A 20804-nucleotide genomic window follows, 5' to 3' on the forward strand; every position below is an offset into this window, starting at 1 on the left:
GTTTTAATAAAGGAGAGATCTAGAGGGAGTACCCTAGGCTCTACGCTGCCCTAATGGAGAAGCTCTAACGCTGACCTAATAAAGCCCTAACACTGCCCTAGCAGTCATGAAAGAAATACCTCAATGCAATCATGGAGGAGGCTTCTATAAGTGCAACAAGGAGAAGTTCTAATGCTGTTAATTTTCCCTAAACACAGAGATCCTTATGTGACCTAAATGCTATCCTGGAGGAGTCATAGAAGACATCTAGGATGCAGTCAAGGAGAGTATCTTCGCAGCAAGATCTGGCCTTCTATATGCTACTCAAAGCCGCAGTCAATGAGGGTTTATACACTATCATGAGCTGGTGTTCTAGCGTGCCCTAGACACTGTCAAGGAAGAGATTTATATGTTGTCCAAGGAAGAGATCTCATCCACAATCTAAACGCAGTCAAGAGGCACTCATACGTAGCCTAATCTAGGAGCCCTAATCCGCAATTTGATGAGGCTCCTATCTGCCCTAGCCGCAGTCCAATAAGGAGGTTCCATCCTTTACCAATCAAGGAGTTTAAGCTGCATTCAGGTGTGCCCTCTTCCGCTGTCAAAGTAGGGCTAGTGTTGCCCTTGTCCCAGTCCTAAAGGAGGACATCTTGGCTACAGCAAATAAAGGAGGAAAGTCATAATTGAAGGAGCCCTTATCTATGTATGAAAGGACCCTTAGATGCTACAACTAAACCACAGCAAGGGTAATTACATTATAGCAAAGGATCTGTGATATTGTCACATTGTTGTAGGTGGCAACATAACTGTTTGGGCATGTTAGTATTGTTCCTGAGGTCGATTTAAAGAGAAGAAGAATCTGCAGTAAGGAGGTGCTTGTGACTGTTGTTTGTAGGTTGACTGGGTCACTGTGTGAAGGGACAAGCACAATGAATATGCTACCTGAAGACTGTGTGTTAGGCCGCAGGCCATAACATCACAGTCAATTTCATATGGATATTTGAAGGCTCAAATCATTAGCATTATAAAACTGCTGAGATCTCAAACTATTGGAGGGTTGTATGATGTTGCTGCAACATGAGGTTGACAGAACTATTGTCATAGTGATGGATGCAGCATGGTTGGATACACGATGGATGCAGCGTGGTTGCAACATGGATGGATGCAACATTGCATTGGATGCAACATGGTGATGGAATCACTTTGGAGAATCAGTTGAAGAATGAGATATGATAAGTGTGCCTTCACTTGAGTGCTTTAAATTGGCATTGACATAAATTTTGACACTAATTTCACATTGAATAAGCTTCTAGAAAACCCTTACACCCTGTCTTTGTTCTAAATACAATTTACCACTTATTATTTCCTCACACTTTCTTCCAGACTATTTGAGCAAAGGTATCTCCTACAAAAACAAGAAGCACTTATGTTGTGTGTGAAGCATTGTGATCTGGTTTTGTAGTCACAACCAAAAGATAGTTGTGAGCAACAACATTGTTCCACACTTCATTTCTTCACATTTTCTTCAACAACTTTTAGGAAAAAGTGTTTTCTACAGCTACAACAAGCATGCTCTGTGCATTTTGGACAACATGGATATTATTGGAGGCTACATTTAAATTTTCTTACTCAATTATCCTTTCTTCTTGTGCTATTTTATATTTATAGATAGACAGACAGATATTGTTTCCCTATTTCAATTTATTATTTTTTGTCTTTTTACTTTTTTGATGGGGGATGAGGCAGGGATCATGTTTCCAGCATGTACCCCTCTCCCAATACCATGCAACTTCGCTTCCAAGGATTTTTGAGATGGAGACTCAAAGGCTTTCTAAGAGAGCCCTCAATCAATCTCCAAGGCATTTGTCACACTTCAAAAAATAATTCCAACTCAGAGTGACTTTTTAAGTTAAAATTGAGGCCCTTCAGGGTTGATTAGAAATGGGCTTCTAAGAGTTTCATTTAAGGATTTCACAACTAGGGATATTTATTCTAAAATATTAACATAACAATAATTCTCAAATGTTGATGCATCACTAGGATAACAAGATTAACACATCCAAAGCGTTTCCACAATTTACATTGAACTGAAACTCAATCAAGAAAGTATCCAACAAAATCAAGAAAGAAAAAGGAAACATATAATAAATAATGTAGACAACTGACTGGAAAATTACTAATAATACCTGTGACCTGATTCCCAAGGCTTCTTAACGCTACTTACAAAGGTATGTTCTAAGAGAACTAAATTTGTCACCACTACAACTCGTACCACCAGGTAACCACTATATCCTCTCTGCCAGATATATGCAAAACAATATAAGATTACCTGCAATGCCCTTCCATAACTTTTTCCATGTTGTCATCATATGTAGGAATAAACACATCGTTGGCCAAAGACACCATGTAATCCAGTGCAGCCATTTCAGATGAATGATTTTGGAATGGCTTTAAATCCATAGGACTAAGAAGAGTCTCCTTCCTCACCTGCAGATTTTTGTTGATCAGCATGAGTGCATGACATAAGAAAATCCAACTTCAAAGGAAAATGAGTTGAAGTGAGTGAATCGGTCAACTTACAATATTTGGATAAGTTGAATAGAGGGCAGGCATCCTTCTTTCTCCCCCATAGATTTCTTCAGCAACAATACATATCTGAATATTTCTATCAAAATCAAAAGCTTTCAATACTAATGGAGTCTCCTCTAGTGTTACAGGACACAGTCCATCCTTCCTCTTCATTTAAGAAATTATGACCTCCTTCCACCAAGGGTAGGCATGCCTGTGAAAGAAATACAACAAGATAATAGGATCAACATTGTTAACAATAAAGATTTTGACTTGACCAGGAAAATATTATGATTTCCAAACATGTAATATACCTCAGTCTGGTGAGTTCCTCAACTTATTCATCGATACAGCGAAGAGTGCAACCAGAAAAAACCAATATATCCATTTCATAACAAAGATGAAGAGCCACAAAAGGACCATGTTGTTGCAATATTTAAAAAAAATTGACCCAATTCATCAATTTTTGAAGTGAAAAGCAGAGTGTTGTAATTCACATGACAACATAGCTTTTAAACCTCAAGTAGTATGCTATTATTTGCCAGATGTGCATATGTATTATTAAAATGCAAAAATTTGTGCTTTCTTATAAGGGGAAGGATTTGTATCATGGTAGGAAACTTTGTTAGTATCCTTCTGTGCAAAGCCCAAAGTATTAAAGGATAGTCTTCGATACTCAACCTGATGCAGGTAATAGGACATGTTTGACCATCTCATAGGAGGCATGGTGAAGACTGCCCCATCTTCTGCCTTTTCCTTTAGCTTTGAAGGAAGCTTCTTTACTATCTGAAACTTGCCTCTGAGAGATGTGATAAACCAATCCACATCAAAAATGTCTTCAAATTTATTGTTCACATAAAATTAAAGATTATTTTTTGCAAAAGGAAACATGAAGGATAAACCACCCCCACAAGTAATTAATGCCATGCAATACCCAATGTTGAAATCAATCAATAAAACATACTGAAGATCTATTAACAGATAGGAGGAATACTAAAGTTAAACACCTGGGATCTGCCCAAAATGAAGCCTTGTCCATCTTTGGGACAACCACAGTCACATTGAGATAATTGTAACCATGTCACATATCTAACATGAGAAAAAGATTGACCTTGATCAAATGATAATATATCACAAAACAATCACAAAAGAAAATGCAGCAAACATAGTGACAACATGAAGTAAATAATTACAGAGTTTGGAGAACCATAATCAAGGCCCTAGCTAAAGGACAATCGTGCATAATTCTAAAAGGTGGAGATAAACCAGCTTGCATATTGCAGCTCACATCTGATCCAGGCCTCCATTGCAAGAGACCATTAGGTATCCATTGCTTTTATATAGTCCTGCCAACAATTTTCATACTCAAGAATTTCAGTATAATATTCAAGATTTTCTCAAATAGATACCAAAAGGAGGGAAAAACTAAAATTAACTGAGAGAAGAGAATGTTTTTCTTTCCACACTGATGGCCAGAGAAATTTGTCCTTACAAGAAATAATGGAGTAATTACTCTGAAAATATTCGATTTCATTTGAATTTAAAGGTACAAACCATATGATGCCTAAAAAAATTCAATTTTACTCACAGTCTAGGTCAACAATTATTACATCATCTGGAAAAACATCAAATTGCAATTAGCTTATCTAAAATCTCAAGAGTTCTTTGTGCTAGAAAGAAACAAAGAAGTTAGCCATTACTCTAAGTAGCATTGTTCACCTTGTATGGCATAAAACACTTATTTGTTTTTAGTTTCAAAAAACTTAGTTACATAACCTAAGCACCATTCAAGTAATTTGTTCATAATTTACTAATTGTGGTTTACTTATGGGGAGGATGGTGTTCTAATCAGTTTCATTGTTTTCAGAGCTCATTTCTATCATTGGAAGACTATAAGTTCATGTTAAAAGTTTAACTTTCCAAGGCAGTATCTCTAAACCTGCTCATCTAGAAGTAGCTAATAGTTAGGAATTCCATAAACATAATGGAGTTTCTATTTGTCTATTGTGATATCATACCTCCTACAAGTGCACTTAACAGTGAAAGCCTGCAAATATAATCTATGTTACTCTTGGTGCCATTAAAGCAATGCAAGATTATGAATCTTGATAATCGACAATAGTAAAGTGGATGACATCAATCTGAAACTAAACGAGCTAGGAAAAACAAGAATGGATTTTCACTTCTCATCTATAGAGGGATTTTCAAATTTCAAACTTAATTAGGTATGTGGTGGACAAAAAAGCACCTATATGAAGGGAAATAAAACTTCCATCAGTTATAACTTCCTTTGAGGTACAGGCTCAGCAAAACCAAAATACCTCACAAGCATTAGATCTCCTTGAAGGTAGTGATTCAATTGCACCTTCTAGTACAACTAACTTGTTGCAACTTCACTCTAGTCACTAGCCATGCCTTTGCTTCTCATTCCTTGCTCTTAAGATAAGGACTCATGGCATGAAGGCAATAGCTGGAAGAAATTCTGGTAAGGTTAAATGCCTAATAAGAACTAAACTAAGATTACAGAGGGCTTATAGTGGAGAGGGCTTATAATACCCATCAATGAGAGTATTATATGTTACAATATGAGACTGAAAGCTCTCTTCCAAGTTACCTTCTCTGCATAAAGCATGAATTATTATATTGAAATTAAAAGCATTGGGAGGTATTTGTCTCTTACCCATTTCAATATAGATTTCCCAGCATAGATTGATGCAATTGGACTTCAATAAACCATTCAGAATGTTATTGCAGGCAGTGATGTGAGGAACAGAATCAATAAATTCCATTAGCCTGAATATCTGAGCAACGTCCTGCGCCCTCCCACGCTGGACATAAGCCTTGATGAGCATATCAAACACCACAGGATTCCAATTGCACCAGTTTGAGGTCTCTAGAAGCCCGTCAAATACCTCATTGCAGGTCTCATGACCTGATATTGAGTGGCGAATCAGGGTTATTGCATCTGAAACATTCTGGCAAAGCTCAGAATATTGACCATGACACACCAGCTCTGTAAACTGTGCCTTACTCTGTTTTTCCATTCTGCCCAGTTGAAGAATTGGAAGGCCATTGCTAGTTCTAATTGTGTCCTCAACAAAACTTGTGTGATCATCAATGGGGGTAATGTGGAAGGCACTGAATCCTGCTGTAAGAGATCCCATCTACCCCGCCTGATATCTTCGCAGATTTTATTAACGAAGTTACCGTTGTGGTGGGAAAAATGTCTTCTACCTAGAGGCCTCAAAGTCTAGCAGGCTATAAGGAAATTTTGTACAAGGAACACTTTTGCTAGTCTAAGTGATGAATTGTGCAGGGACCCAAAAGCGGCAGAAAATAATGTGGGTATGGATTTCGGGGGTTCATATAACATGTCTTTGCATAACTATAGATGGGTATCACTGGTGTAATGTATCTCAAGAATGTTATATGTTGGTGGCAGGAAAGAATTCGATAAGGTGTAAAAATTGTGGAGGTCTTGGGGTTTTTTGAAAGAGTCCATGCATCGTCTCGGTCACTGCATTCTACGCCCTTCAAAAGCAACACATTTTGATGGAAAATTTTATGTCGTGAGATGGTTTTAGGCAAGACGTCAAGCAGCTTGGACGAGTCCTAGATCTGGGTGGCACCAGTGTTGCCCACAATTCCATTGTCCGAGATCTGATCATGCTTTAAAATCAATTGCCACTCTTTCTATTGCAAAAGATTTTAAAATCAATTGCCGCTCTTTCTGTTGCAAAAGCTTTTGCAATTGCAGTTGGGTTTTATATGTGGGTTTCCACGTGTTAATTATATGTGGGTTTTATATAGTTGGGTTTTATATGTGGTTTCCAAGTGTTAATTATGATAAGAGGGAACAACTAAAAGCGAGCAAGAAGATTCGTTGGGTTGAACATCCAATTCTATAGCGAAAATTAAATACGATAATAATATTTATAAAAAAAATTATACATAGTATTAATTTAAAATTTTAATAAAAATAAACACAATATTAGTTGTATATAAACTATTTAATATGTAAAATTTAAGTTTTAATCAATGTAATTTGTGGTTCTATGCAATGATATTTATGTGTGTCAAAGAGTATAATTTTTTTATGTGGCCACCATTTTTCATGTATTGAGATAAATTAAAAGACTCAACATTAAAATCATGTCAAGGTTTCTTCTTGTTTCAACATAGACATAGAAATGTATGATAACATACCCTCTCCTAAAACTTTGACAATTATTATTTTTTTGAACTAAGCTTCCTCCTATTACAATGAGGCCAATTGCCCACATTTAACATTATGAAATGTTATGAACAATGGAGAAATTTCTATTGGGGCCTTTATCTTTACTAATATTACCACATTTTGCACAGTGGGAATAATTCTCAAGGCCTTTACCAATGGATGTGAAAAGGGCCTTAGACTATGAATATGGGCATCATTACTATTCTTTGCATAATAAAAATTAGTATGGGGTAAGGAGAAAAAGGTCTCTACTTCTGAAATGAAGCTTCTCGTGCTCAAGGGCCATGAATTTGACATTGAACAACCACATAGATCATCTCTAAATAATTTTAAGGATAATATGGGATATCAATTCTATTAGGATTTTTTTCACACCATGTATAGGAGTCAAGGAATGTACCATGGGTAGGGGAGGTAATCAAAGGAATTACAACTTACAAGAAGCTTTTTGGTCTCAAGGGTTGTGAGCTAGACTTAAAAACCACATAGATCTTCTTTAATGAATCTTTGGTCTTAAGTCAGTATATGGGCACCATAAGAGGAATTTATCACCACATATGGGAGTTAGTGTCTATTTTATGATTAGGAGAGGATAATAAGGGCCTTAATCCCTAAATTAATCTTTCTCATGCTCAATTTCCATGAACAAGACCTCTAGCTGGGAATATGGGAATTTAGTATGTTTTACATAATAAGAATGGGTATCATGGCCTTTACTATGGCCAAGGAAGGAAATTTTATAAAAGAGACTTAAAGTCCTAAATAATTAGTGGTCATTAAAAAGGCTTCAAACCACCACATTAATTATATTCTCTAAGGGATATTCTTTGGCTTCTATGAGGGATGTGTCTTCCATTAAAAAACTTTGCACATCATGATTGGGTCTTGGAGCCTCATCATTGAACCTTAATGAAATTAAGGGGTTTTTAAATCACATACGATGCTTACAAGTGTAGAGTTGGTCAAAATAAGAACATAAGTGGCTTAGGCCTTATTTGAATCTTTGATGATTAAGCTTTGTGAAGTAGTTCTCAAAGAACCACACACGACCTCTATAGGGGATATTAGGCCTCTATGGGGGATCTTTAGTGCCATTGGTATATTTTACATAGTAAGAATTATGGGTCTTAGGCTTGTACCATGGCAAAGGAATGAAAACAATGGCCTCAGGCCCAAAATGAAACTTCTTTAGCTTACACTGCATAAAAAATACCATAAAGAACAATATAAATCATCTTTGAGGGAATTTAGGCCTCCATCTAGGATAAGGGCTCCATTATGAGGTTTTCCACATAATATATGGGAGTTAGGGCTTATATCTTGACCAAGGAATGAAAAAGGGCCTTAGGCCTAAAACAATTATTTCTCATGTTTAATGTCCATGAACAAAATATTATAATGGGAATATGAGCACAATTAGTATGTTTTTCATAATAAGAATGGGGTTTATGGCCTTTACGATGGATAGGGAAGGAAAATAAGATCCTTAGTCCCTAAACAAAATTTCTCTAGTAGTTCAATGGACATGAATAAGGCCTCAAACCACCACACATATCTTATCTAAGATATATCTAGCCTTCAAGTGTGACATTATGGGTGTTATTTGAAGGTTTTATGTGCCATAGTTAGGTCTTGGGACCTCTAAGTTTGGCCTCAATATTATTAGGAGTTTTTTTGCACCATGTATGGCACTTGGGGTCTTAACCATGGTAAAAGAAGAATCATAAGGTGCTTGGGTCATATTTGAATCTTCCCATGATCAATCTTCTTGAACAAGTATTTAAGAATTATGTCTCTCTTTCTTGTCCCTCCTTCCAAAGAGAGTATAAAACTATTATATATTGTAAACTTATACTCTATATTGTATAAAATTGTTATAATTTTAGCATTATAGATGGATTCATGGACCCCTTTAAGGGGGTCGTTGAATCCATCTACCTAAATAATTTTAACATTGCAGACAGATTTAGAGACCCTCTTAAAGGGGTCTCTAAATTTTAACACTACAGATGGACTTAGAGACCCCTTTGTCTCTAATTTTAACACTACAGATTGATTCAAATAAGGGGATCTCAGAATCCATCTCTAGTGTTAAAATTTAGGGACAAAAGGGTATTCATAATTTTAAAACTGTATATGCATTCAAAGACCCATTTGTCTCTAAATTTAACATTGCAAATGGATTTAGAGACCCCTGTAGTGAAATGTAACACTTCAGTGTCAAAATTGCAATTTTCCATTTTCAAAGTGACATTATTAAAAATTACTAATATAAATGAGTAATTCATATACTTGTTGTACTTTTTATTTGGTCATATTTTTATCTTTGGACTATAGTAGTTATTTACGTTAATCATTATTAATTTTATCACTTATTATCTAGTCATATATTTTAGTCCTTGACTAAAGTAGTCATTTAAGTTAGTCGCTTTTAGTTTGGGCACTTATTATCTAGTCGTATATTTTATCCCTAGACTAAATTAGTCGTTTAAGTTAGTCATTTTTAGTTCGGTCACTTAAAATTGCTCAAATTTAGTAGTAATTCACTTGAAATAATTGTGGTGACTAACATTTTTAGTCACCTAGTCACTAATTTCATCATTTTCTACTAGTGGCATATATATAATTAACCAAGAAATCTCCACTAGGTCTATACACTATGGTAACATTGCAAGGTCTTTTTGAGAACATATACAAAATTTCCATATGACATAGCTATACAACATATGTATTGTGGGGACTTGTACTACTTGGATAATAGTTCAACCCTAGACTCTACAGTTCAGATCTATCGATTCAATCTGACGGTGGTTTTTTGAAGGCTGGTAGTTACAGAAGTAACAACCTTCCCCTCCCTCTCACACGGTCTAGCTCATTCTACTCCTCATCCAGCGAGGGTTTGCTCTGTTGTGGAGGAGGGTTTGGCTAGGCTTAGTTTTGTTTTGCAAGTTAGATTTCCACCAAGTACATATCGCCCATAGGCTCCAAAACATACCTTTATTTGTTCTGTTAAGATATTGACTATTTTCTTCTAGTTTGTATTGTTTTTGGCAACTTACTGGTAATGTGTTTATGTGGCATGGAAGGTACACTATGTTCCTTTGAATGGAGTTGGTGTGAAAAAGCTCAATGCCTTTGGTTGTAGAGAGTAATGGATTATTCAACCCTTCACTCATGTCATGGTAAGAACAAAGTTTATCCTTCTCATAATTTTTTATTTATGGTTTTACATCTTAAGGATTCAGGCTAACCTCTAGCAGAGTTTACGTGCATAGGTGAAGGGTTTTCCAAGCCGCTTTGTGCTCAGGTAGGTTTCTAACCCTAGCCCATCATTTTTGGTGTGCTTGTTTTATTTTACACATATAGTGGTTCTCATGACATATTGCATTGTTTTGATGATGGCAGGTTCCTTGCAACCCTCATGGAAATGGTTCTCTCTTCATTTCTTTTGCAACATATACAAATTTTAATTCTTTGTGAGCTCTCTCGAGGTATTGGTCATGCACCGAACCCATTAGAGAATTTTTTAGGTCTAAAATACGCCTCCATAGGAATATTATTAAATAATAGTGGAAATAATAAAATAAGATCATATTACCTCATTATGTTTTGGAGGGAAAAAAGAAAAACTACTTTTTCAACTTATATCCCTATATTTTTACTTAAATTTTGAGTGGGAACAATCGTTGGATGCGGAATTTAATTTTACACCTAAGGATTACCCATATTGCATACTTTCAATGGACCCTACTACATGAAAACTGTGAAATACATGAAAAAATGTTATTACAATCACGTTTTTTTTCATGTATTTCACATTTTTGTGTAGTAGGGTCCATCAAAGGTATGTTATTACAATCACGTTTTTCATGTATTTCACATTTTTCATGTAGTAGGGTCCATCAAAGGTATGCAATGTAAGTACTCCTTAGATGTAAAATTAAGTTGCACATGTAACGAGTGCTCCCACTCAAAAGTTGAGTAAAATTGTAGGGAGATAAGTTGAATATATATATATATATATATATATATATATATATATATATATAGATATTATCTTTTTACCTTTTTACTCCAAAAATGGTGAATCATCCCCCATGGTTGACATCATGATATTGAATCCTATTGGTTCCTATAAAGTTGATTTTTGTTGTACATTTTTGTTTGAGTAGGGATTGCTTTTAATTTTTTTTTGAAAAGAAAAAAAGTAGTACGGAGGAAAAGAATATCTAACCTTTTCTTTTGTACTACTTCTTTCTATAGCTAGTTGACTAAAATGAGGATCCCAAATTGCATGAGCAATGGGTCTTACATGTAAGGGATCGCGTACCCATGCTTCAAAATTGCCTTGCCAAGCCACCTTGAGGGCCATTTTTGAGCTCAAAATTTCTCTAATGCCTTGTCTGCTCTGAATGTTAGTCATGATGTATTGTGTGAGAAATATCCATACAACAGTTATTTTTCCACTAGAACAAGGTTCTTATAAACTAGGCTAGTTATGGTTGAAACTATTATTTTCATAACTTATTTGGCCATCAGCTTTCACATGATATGAATTGGGCATTTTAATTTTTTTAGCCAAATTCAAATATATGATATTGATTTTCAAATTTTTTTCTCCATAATTTCTATTGTACATACATATTCTTAATTACTAAAATTTAATGACCCTAATAAGAGTTTTTCGTTTTTCTTATTTTAAACATGGTTTTCGTTGGTTATTTATCATTATTGTCTACTGTTTAATTATGGGTGTCATAGCTGAGACTCGTTTGGTACTGTTCGATGACCTAGCATTTGAATTTCAGTTTTAAATTTCTTGTACTTCTTTGCATAAACCTCAATGAATATTTCTTTACAATTATTATATGTATCCTAGTTAAAAATTGATTTATGTATAAGGTTTGTTATATAAAGTTATATGTTTAACTCTAGTAGGATTCCAACCCACAATTCTTTTATATATATTGTTGATTTCTTGGCATTTTCGATTGCATGTTAATAACTGTATTTTATTAACAACCCTTCTCACAATATCATTCTCTATATTTGTGAATTGTTTGTTCTTTAATACTATATAAGCATAGGTTCATGTTGATAGGGTACTCATTTATTGTTTGGGCCAAAGTAAATTGTGTTGTTGTATAGGTCACTAGTACAATTTCTTATATTGGTTACCAGTTGTTCTTCTATTGTGTAGAAATAATAAAAAGCTAATTACTTTGTATGTATTCTCTGTTATTTTCATTTATATATATATATAAGAACAATTTTATTTTCCTGGTCCTTTCAATCCAATTTTAAAATAGTTATGGATTGTATTTATAGTTGAAGTTTGTGAGTCTCACAATGGACCTACCTATGCTCTCCATTCTTTTATGTTGGGTATGTTTTCATATTTATTTTTTGTTTATGGTATAGTAAAAATTCCAGATATCTTTACTATTTTTTTGTGTAAAAAGTCTAACGTTAAGCGGATGAATGAGTCTGTGAGTTATCAGGGCTTTCTTCTTTTAAATAATTTTGTGTTATGTTACCAAACTAAAACGTTTGAGAAGGACCTATTCTTGGGTCCTATTCTTCCAATCTATAAATTTCACTCTCATAAACTAAGGATTTTTTCTAGGCTACTGGTTGCCTAGCTTGGCCTACAAACTAACTCGATTCATTGATTTCAAATTTAAACTTTACTAAACATAAATTCTAACTAATATTATTTTTGTAAAAAAATATTTTCTCTCCAAGAACCATGTATCATAAGTCCAATAACATTTAAACAGACTATTATAGACATATTTGGGCACTGCAACCCCAAACTCATATGTCCATAAACTAAGGAATCCTTAAGTCCCTAAAATTGTTGCTTCATACCCTAAAGGATCATGGTCAGCTGATTACATCATTTCCCAGAAGTTCCACCTAAAAAACTACTCAGGATGGCTAAAACTGGACCATACAGACCGCTCCATGGGCAAGGTGCGATGCATACTGATTGCCTAACTGGCCAGGTGCGATGCATATTGAAATGGCCTTCTATGGGGTGTGATGAGTGAGAATAGACAAATGGTAGAGACAGTTTGCAAGGTGGATGATCATGAAATCTTCCAGAAACTTCTCCTATGACACTTGCCTCTCTGAATTCGCCCGAGGATGAGTAAGAGATCATTGAAATCTCCAAGTGGAACCAAGAACTATCAATGGAATGACACTAATCAAAAACCCAAAGCTGACTCACACCCTTGCAAGACATCTATAAATGGATCCCTCATCTGAGAGATCTAAGAGGCTGAAATTTTGTATTTTTTAAGGAAGTGTTGTTGGTTTGTTGGTGAGAAGAGACATTGCATTGTTGGGTGATTTGCTTGTTCATGAGGTGAAGAGGGCTTCTACAACTGGGAGGATGATGTTGGATCACACAACTAGGTTGTAATCCTCTCTTACATTACTATTAATAAAGTTCTTTGAGTTTTCCTCCATATAATCTTGTATTTGTGAATCTTATTGTTTATGAATGCAAATGTATGGTCAACGTGTTTATGATTCCGCATTGTTTATTATGTTTTAGATAGAGATGCTTTGATAGTTTGTTGTTACTTTGACTCTACAGGTACTCTTTGAAGCGGGACAAGTAAGAGAGGAGTGGCAAATTCTATCAAGGAAAGGAGAAATCAAGATAGGATCAAAGCGGAAGATCCAGGTTGGTCCTCTTTTCTTCTCTTCCATCTATCACACTTAAAGGAACTCTTGAAAAGCTTTCATTATTTGTTTCTAAGATAGCTACCCATCTTAGTGGGACTAGCAGTTCGAATCGACACTAGTTTTCCCTGAAACAAAATGGTGACTCCACTGGGGAACGAATAGTTTGTTTTTTTTGTTTATTGTTTTCTTTATAAACTACAGACGGAGCCTGAAGTTAGCCAGCTAGCCTTCGAAACGCCTTTGCTATGCAATTGCAAAGTAGATGAATGTTGCTTCAGTCAATCTCTGGGTTGGTTTATGAACTGAACATATGAATTACAAAGCATTCTAAGTGCCCTTGTGGTAGCTCAGAACCTCATCAGATCTTACCCTTATGCTTTGTGTTTACTATCCATCATTACGCAACCTAAATCACTGAACTTAGCTACAAATTTTGAGCAAAAACCAAGCTTAGTTTCACTCCCAGGCCCATCGCACTGTCTGTAACTATGCAACCTGGATGCATCGCACCTCCTATGTGTTGCAGGTGAGATGCATCCCTATTTCCCTGTGTTGTAGGTGCGATGATTGAGTGATACTGTTTTCTTCTCTGAAATTTGGTTTTTTCTCCTTGTTTTTAGCTCTATTCAGTAGTTTTGCTGTTAATGATAAGTACCTTCTTGCTGAAACCTTCTTCCTTCACATTATTTCAGCCTCCATCAGTTAGGAATTGTAAATGTTTTTGTGTGTTTGTCAATCATTTATAGTCTTCCTTTGTCGAAAGTAGCCTAATCGAACTATCGTCTTTGATGCAAGTGTCGTAATTGTCATTTTAAATCAAAAGAAGAGTGTCGTAAAGTCTTCCTCTTCTAGATAGTTGATTGTACTTTTTTCATTGTACTTGATTTGAAATTATTAGTATTTGAAGTGTTGAAAACAGTTTTCAATTCGAAATCGAAAAGTGTCGTCTTAGTCTTCCTTTCATTTTGAAAAGAAAATTGTTATTACTGTCACTTTGAAATAAAATAGCTCAGATCTATACTTAACTTTCCTTTTGGCATTCACACATTAAGAAAGCGGAAAAAAAAAATACATGCATGTGCATCTTCATTTTGACTGCATGCAAAATTTGATTTAGGAAAGTGCATTTAGTGTGTGCTCTATGCTCTCTGCTTAAAGAAAATCATAATCTTCTTTCCTTTGTAGCTAGGATTTTCATTGCTAAAAGAACATAAACAACTCTTTATCATTTTAGATTGCATATTTAGGAATTTCACATCTAAATCACACGGTGAACCTTGAAAGACAAACTTCTAAGCAAGATCAACTCTAAAATAAACCTCAATGAACATAAAAATGCTTTGGAATCTAACGCAACACATCTAGAAGTCTAGGCTAGAGACGTGTTCCGACATCATAAAACCTGGTAACTATCATTTTCATCAAAGGTTGGATGATTCCTTCTCTTTGATACGACAAGTGCCAATACGGACTTGTGCTCCCCGTACCGTCGAGTATATATTAGGAGACCACAATAGGCTGATATCCTTTTTCCTTAGGAAGCTGTGTCTGCTGCCCTATCGATCGTAATGCACTGAACACAACATTTAGGAAGATTGATTGTCGTACATAAGTCCTTAGTAATTTCTCTATCATTTATCACCAAGGTGTATTTTGTAGTTTTACGATTGATTTGGTAAACCCTCTGTTTAGACTTCCAGAGCAGTCACTTTTGTTCCTTTTCGACTCCTTAAAAGAAAAGGTCCATCTGAGCACTTGTCACTTCAGGCTCATTAAAAATCAAAGGCGACTAGAGTCACCTTTAGCTTTTTCTCGACTCTTAAAAATTGAAAAAGCAAGTTGCGTCAAAGTGTCTTAAAATTCATTTAAATCGGAATAACTTTTTCCCCTTTAATTTTTGAGTTGATCAAGTAATCCGCAATCGTGGAAGAGAGTCAATCAAAACCCCATCGTTCACGGAGATTAGTGAGTGAACCATCTTTGACCTCAGAAATGAAACCATCCCGAGCAAAGCATTCTTGTTTAACTGAGTCGAATTCACCTAATTTATTTGAAACTTGTGTTTCAACATCATCAGAGACTATAGTTACTCCAATTATCTCTGGTACATCTACCTTTGTAGAAAAAGTTCTGCAGTTACAAGAGGACATTAGAACTGATCCTAGTGTAATGATAGACACCTGTGTTCCTGAAGCAACTCCACCTAGGACTGATCCAGAAACTGAAGTTCACTTACCTGAACATCTGGAAGTTGAGTTCCAGAATTCAGAAGGTGTCAACCCTCCAGTATCTGTTACTGCAGAAGCTACACTTTCTTCGGCTCCATAAATATTTTATGGACCTAACGGTATTCCTCTTCCACCTAGATTGATTGTTGTAGAAGAGATAGAAGAGGATCTTCCACCCAATACTCTAGTGCATTTTGGAACTGGGATCCACTTACATCCTTCTACTATAGAAGTTAGTTATTTTTCATCGCAAGTTCCTGTCGAATCACTAGGAAATCTTTTGGATAGACTAAATATGTCTGAACAACCATCAACATCTAGGACTATGTCAACTGACACAGCTACGATGGAGCTTCCTACTGCCATTCCTACAATGATTGCTGGTATACCATCTGTCCCGGCTAGTTATCAACAACAAGCCGGAGTCCAATCAGGGACTGTTTCGACGACATGGTCTGTTCCTATTTCTTCATCTGGAATCTCATCTGGTATTTCTTATGTTGAAACTCAACAAGTTGATCCAATGTGTCTTCAAAGGCCAATCTACCCTTTAAGTACTGGATTGCCACCATATGGGGGGTAGTATGCCTTTTCATTGTTCCCTCCTGGAGAAAAACCATATGAGAGTTTACAACAAAATTCAGGTCAAACTGGAATTACATCCAACGATTGGGTACCAATACTGCCTCAACAACCAAGGGTTGTATATTCAATGCAACCAGTCCATCCTGTGTCGAATATTCCCACTACACCTGCTATTGTGACTATATCACAAGTACAAGCGCTACCTATTGTATGTCAACATCAAGTCTCTTAGGTTGCAATACAACAGCCTCTCATCTCAACAATTCAATCACAACCTCAGGTTAGTGCCTCCTTATCTGGAGCGACTATCACTCCGTATCTTGGTCAATCATCTAGTATTGGACAACAACAAATGGTCCAACAACCATGGTTGGTTCAATATCAACAACCGCAATTCCAGCAATTATACCAAGGACCTGAGTAACAAGTCTTTGTAAGTAATGGGAAACCGCATTTCCAAAGTGGTTATCAACAACCATACTATAAAGGTTATGCCCATCAACCTTATCAAAGTTACCAGCATCAAATACATTATGCTAGTATGCAAAGACCTACTTCTCAGGCGATTCCATCTTATCCTAGGTATGTTTCGCCTAACCTGAATCAACAGTTGCCTTTTGTAGCAACTCTAGAATTACCAGATCTAAACCGTTTGACGAATGATCCAATTGCTTACGCCCCTTGGTGGCCTGCGATTCCTCATAAACTTCCCTCTGATATTCCTAAATTTAATGGAAATCTGGGTGAAGATCCATCGAATCATGTAATGACATTCCATTTGTGGTGTTCATCCAACACCCTGAATGATGATTCGAATAAGCTTCACCTTTTTCAGTGAACGTTAACTGGTCCGGCAGCTAAATGGTATATAGAATTGCCTAGGGCTTCATTTGACAACTTCAACACCCTTGCCACTACCTTTTTAACCCATTTTCAGTTACCCATAAGGTACAAAACAGGGACAAAACTCCTTAACAACTTTAAACAGACGATAGCCACTCACATATCTGATCATATTCATGAGTGGCGTCGTCGTCAAAGAATTGTGAAGACGTACATTCCTGATCAGCTTTTAGCTGAATGATTTATAAGGTCATTATTACCCTCTATTACAAAGGATGTGGCTAAGGGAGGAGTTGTCACTGAAGAGCAAGTCATTGCTCATGCACAATATCTAGACTTGATCTATACTCAGTCTAGCACACTCTACACCAAAAGTCCTGACACTCCTAGACCTGAATTTTCCATTCTTCCCCCTCCTAAATCAAACAAGGACTCTCATGCCAGCAATGGCGTGATAGGTACGGCAAGCACAAAAACCACAAAGGCTACATCTAAGAAAGCCTGTACGGTTTCTAGTCAAAAAGCAGATGAAGAACCTCTTGCCTCGGAGGTCAATGCCGTGTCAACCAACAAAGGCAAAAATCCTAAGAAACCAGGGGGCAAGAAGAAAGGGACAAAAAAAAAGAAGAAACAGGAGGATTCGACTCCTGAGAAACCTTCTGGAAACCCTACTAGAAAGAAGAAACCTAATCAGCCATGTTTCATATGTGATGAGGACCATTACACAAAAGATTGTCCACATCAAGCTAAAGTCAAGAAGTTTTTCAAAAGGACTTCAAATACCTCAGCGGTATTGACTGATCCGTTTCCAAATCCAGAAACTAACCTGGTTACTAGTGATCATGCTTCCCCATCCCAAGTGCTTATGCTATCCATCTCAAAACAACAAAATGATGCTTTGATATCTACAAGGAATAAACATTATGGAAATCCACAATCATCGAATGGAAAAGATACAGATCAACCCAGCAGTTCGACAACAACTTCATCAGAAGTTGTTCCACCAATCATTCATGAATTAACAATAAAACCGCCTAAGGGAGTAGTACATAAATCGACATTTAATCATCTTGCTCAAGCAGCATAGAATTATAATATAGTGGAGGATCTAGCCCAATCGCCATCTGCCATGTCGACACTTGAAGTACTGCAGAATTGCTTATCCCAAAAACAGGCTTTGTTATCAGCGATAGGTGGGATTGATCCAGCGGATTCCAATCTAGTGGCCTTTAATCATAAAGGATACGAACCTCAGTTACCAGCATAACTCGCTTTCCTCATACAGGTAAAAGCCCTCAACAAAACTGTTCATCGAATAATAATTGATGAGGGAGCATCTACCTATATTATGTCAATGAGTTGCTGGAAAACTTTAGGCTCTCCACCCTTGTCACGATCATCAATGACATTAAAAGCGTTTGATGGAAGAACATACATGCCATATGGGATATTAAGTAACTTGCAAATTGAACTGGGGGGCAAGACAGTAGAAATTGAAGTTGAGGTCATTGATGGAAACCTTGACTACAACATCCTACTGGGCAGGCCCTAGATTTATGCTATGGCTGCTGTTGTGTCAACATATTTTAGAAAGATTGCATTCCCCTTTCAAGGCAGAATCACAATCATTGACCAACTAACCTTCCTCCCCAACAGTTCTCAAGTTACCAGAAGCATTCCATTGATCCATGGAAGCTCTCAATCACTTCAAAATATTGGAGTAGGTCTCCTAAAAGACCCTTCCTTAATGGGTACTTTTTCCCTTCCGCCTCTGAGTAATCTGGCAGAAGTGGCCACAGTGGAAACCTGTCACATGATATCTTCTACATCATCAAAGATTAAGAAGAATTCTGAACATTTTGTTAGCATGGATCATCACCAGGTGTTACCCCCAAGCCCCATAGAATTGTTGTAGCAATCAATATTCTGGGCATGGGCGGCAAACCCAAATCAATGCTCGGCAAGCGTTTGGATAGATAGGTCTCTAGAGTATGGTACCTCTTCTGATCCTTGGTCGCATGTACATTCTACAGACGAAGGAATCATTCAGTCAATGATGATAGGAGAGACACCATGGGAAGATCACCACCATTGTTCCCGACCTCAAGATAACAACGAGGATTACTCTAATGACCTTAATCATCCTTTAGTTTTTTATTTTCTATCGAATACTGTAAATATGGTGGATTCAGAGTGAAATTTGTCCAATATTGAAGAAACAATTTCCATTAATATCTCGACCAAACCAGATGTTGTAGAGAATATACATGTTGGAAAATCTTGTTCTCCTTCAGAACTGGAAATACACTACGCTCTCTTTCGCGAATTCAGAGATGTCTTTGCTTGGTCATACGAAGAAATGTTAGGCATTGACTCGAGCATTGTTGAACATGAAATCAAGATGTATCCAGATGTCAAACCAGTACGACAACAACTTCGACTGGTTGACCTGAAGAAAGCCACTACTATTAAGGCAGAAGTTGAAAAACTTTTATATGCCGTTTTCATTTACCCCATTCCTCTCACTGATTGGGTATCGAATATTGTTCCTGTGATGAAAAATCAAGGAACAATTAGAGTGTGCATTGATTACAGGGATGTAAATCAAGCTTGTCCAAAAGACAACTACCCTACACCCTTCATCGACCAGATAATTGATGAATGTGCTGGATGCGAAGTCTTTTCATCTATGGATGGATTTTCCAGATACAATCAAAATCTGCCCACAAGACCAGTTGAAGACTGCATTTATATGTCCATGGGGCACATTCACGTACTACAAACTACCTTTCAGTTTGAAGAACGCACGGGAAAAATTTCAGAGGGCAATGAACTACACCTTCCATGACATCAAGCACATCGTTCAACTGTATCTCGATGATTTACCGGCTCATTCGCGAAAGTGGACTGATCATCCGCAGCATTTGAGAGCTATATTTCTACGTTGCCGACACTACAAGATACGACTCAATCCACACAAGTGTGTGTTTTGTGTTGGTTCTGGTCGGTTACTTGGTTTCATAGTTTCTAAGGACGGAATTTGACTCGACCCATGTAAGGTTCAGGCAATCATCAACATGCCTCCACCTTCAAATTTGCTTTAGATTCGGAAACTTTAAGGGAAAGCAAACTTTCTAAGGAGGTTCATTCCAAATTATGTCGAACTTGCTAAAGGTTATACACGTCTTTTGAAAAAAGAAGTACCCTTCAACTGGGATCAGGTTGCGCAAGCTTCCTTTGATGCTTTGAAAAGTTCCTTAGTAAAAGCATCATTAATGTATGCTCCTGATTATCAAAAAGACTTTAACCTGTATCTCGTTGCTACAGATACAACCATCGCAATGGTTTTAGTACAAAAAGACAATGGAATAGAAAATCCTGTGTATTATTTAAGCCGAAACTTAAATGATATGGAAAGCAAGTACTCCTATGTTGAAAAGTTGGCTTTGGCAGCTGTTCAAGCAGTACAAAGATTTCGACACTATATACTCTTTCGCAAAACTACCATCTTGTCAGATTGCAACCCTATGACCTACATCCTGTCGTGTCAATTGCTAGGGGGTAAGTATTCAAAATGAATAGCCATTTTGCAATAGTTTGATCTGGAATTCACCAAATCCAAATCAAAGAAATCTCTAGTCTTCGCGGAGTTACATTGCGACGTC

The 20804-nt window shown here is 36.6% G+C and overlaps 1 pseudogene; it reads right to left on the minus strand.

Moving 5' to 3' along the window:
- Nucleotides 1-2304: 2304 nt before the first annotated feature.
- On the minus strand, nt 2305-5711 carry LOC149259280 (rhamnogalacturonan I rhamnosyltransferase 1-like; annotated as a pseudogene).
- Between the last annotated feature and the right edge of the window lie 15093 nt (nt 5712-20804).

This window comes from Pinus tabuliformis, chromosome 6, assembly GCF_031772625.1.
Source record: "Pinus tabuliformis cultivar Carrire ecotype Pingquan chromosome 6, CPIR1, whole genome shotgun sequence".
Lineage (NCBI taxonomy): Eukaryota > Viridiplantae > Streptophyta > Pinopsida > Pinales > Pinaceae > Pinus > Pinus tabuliformis.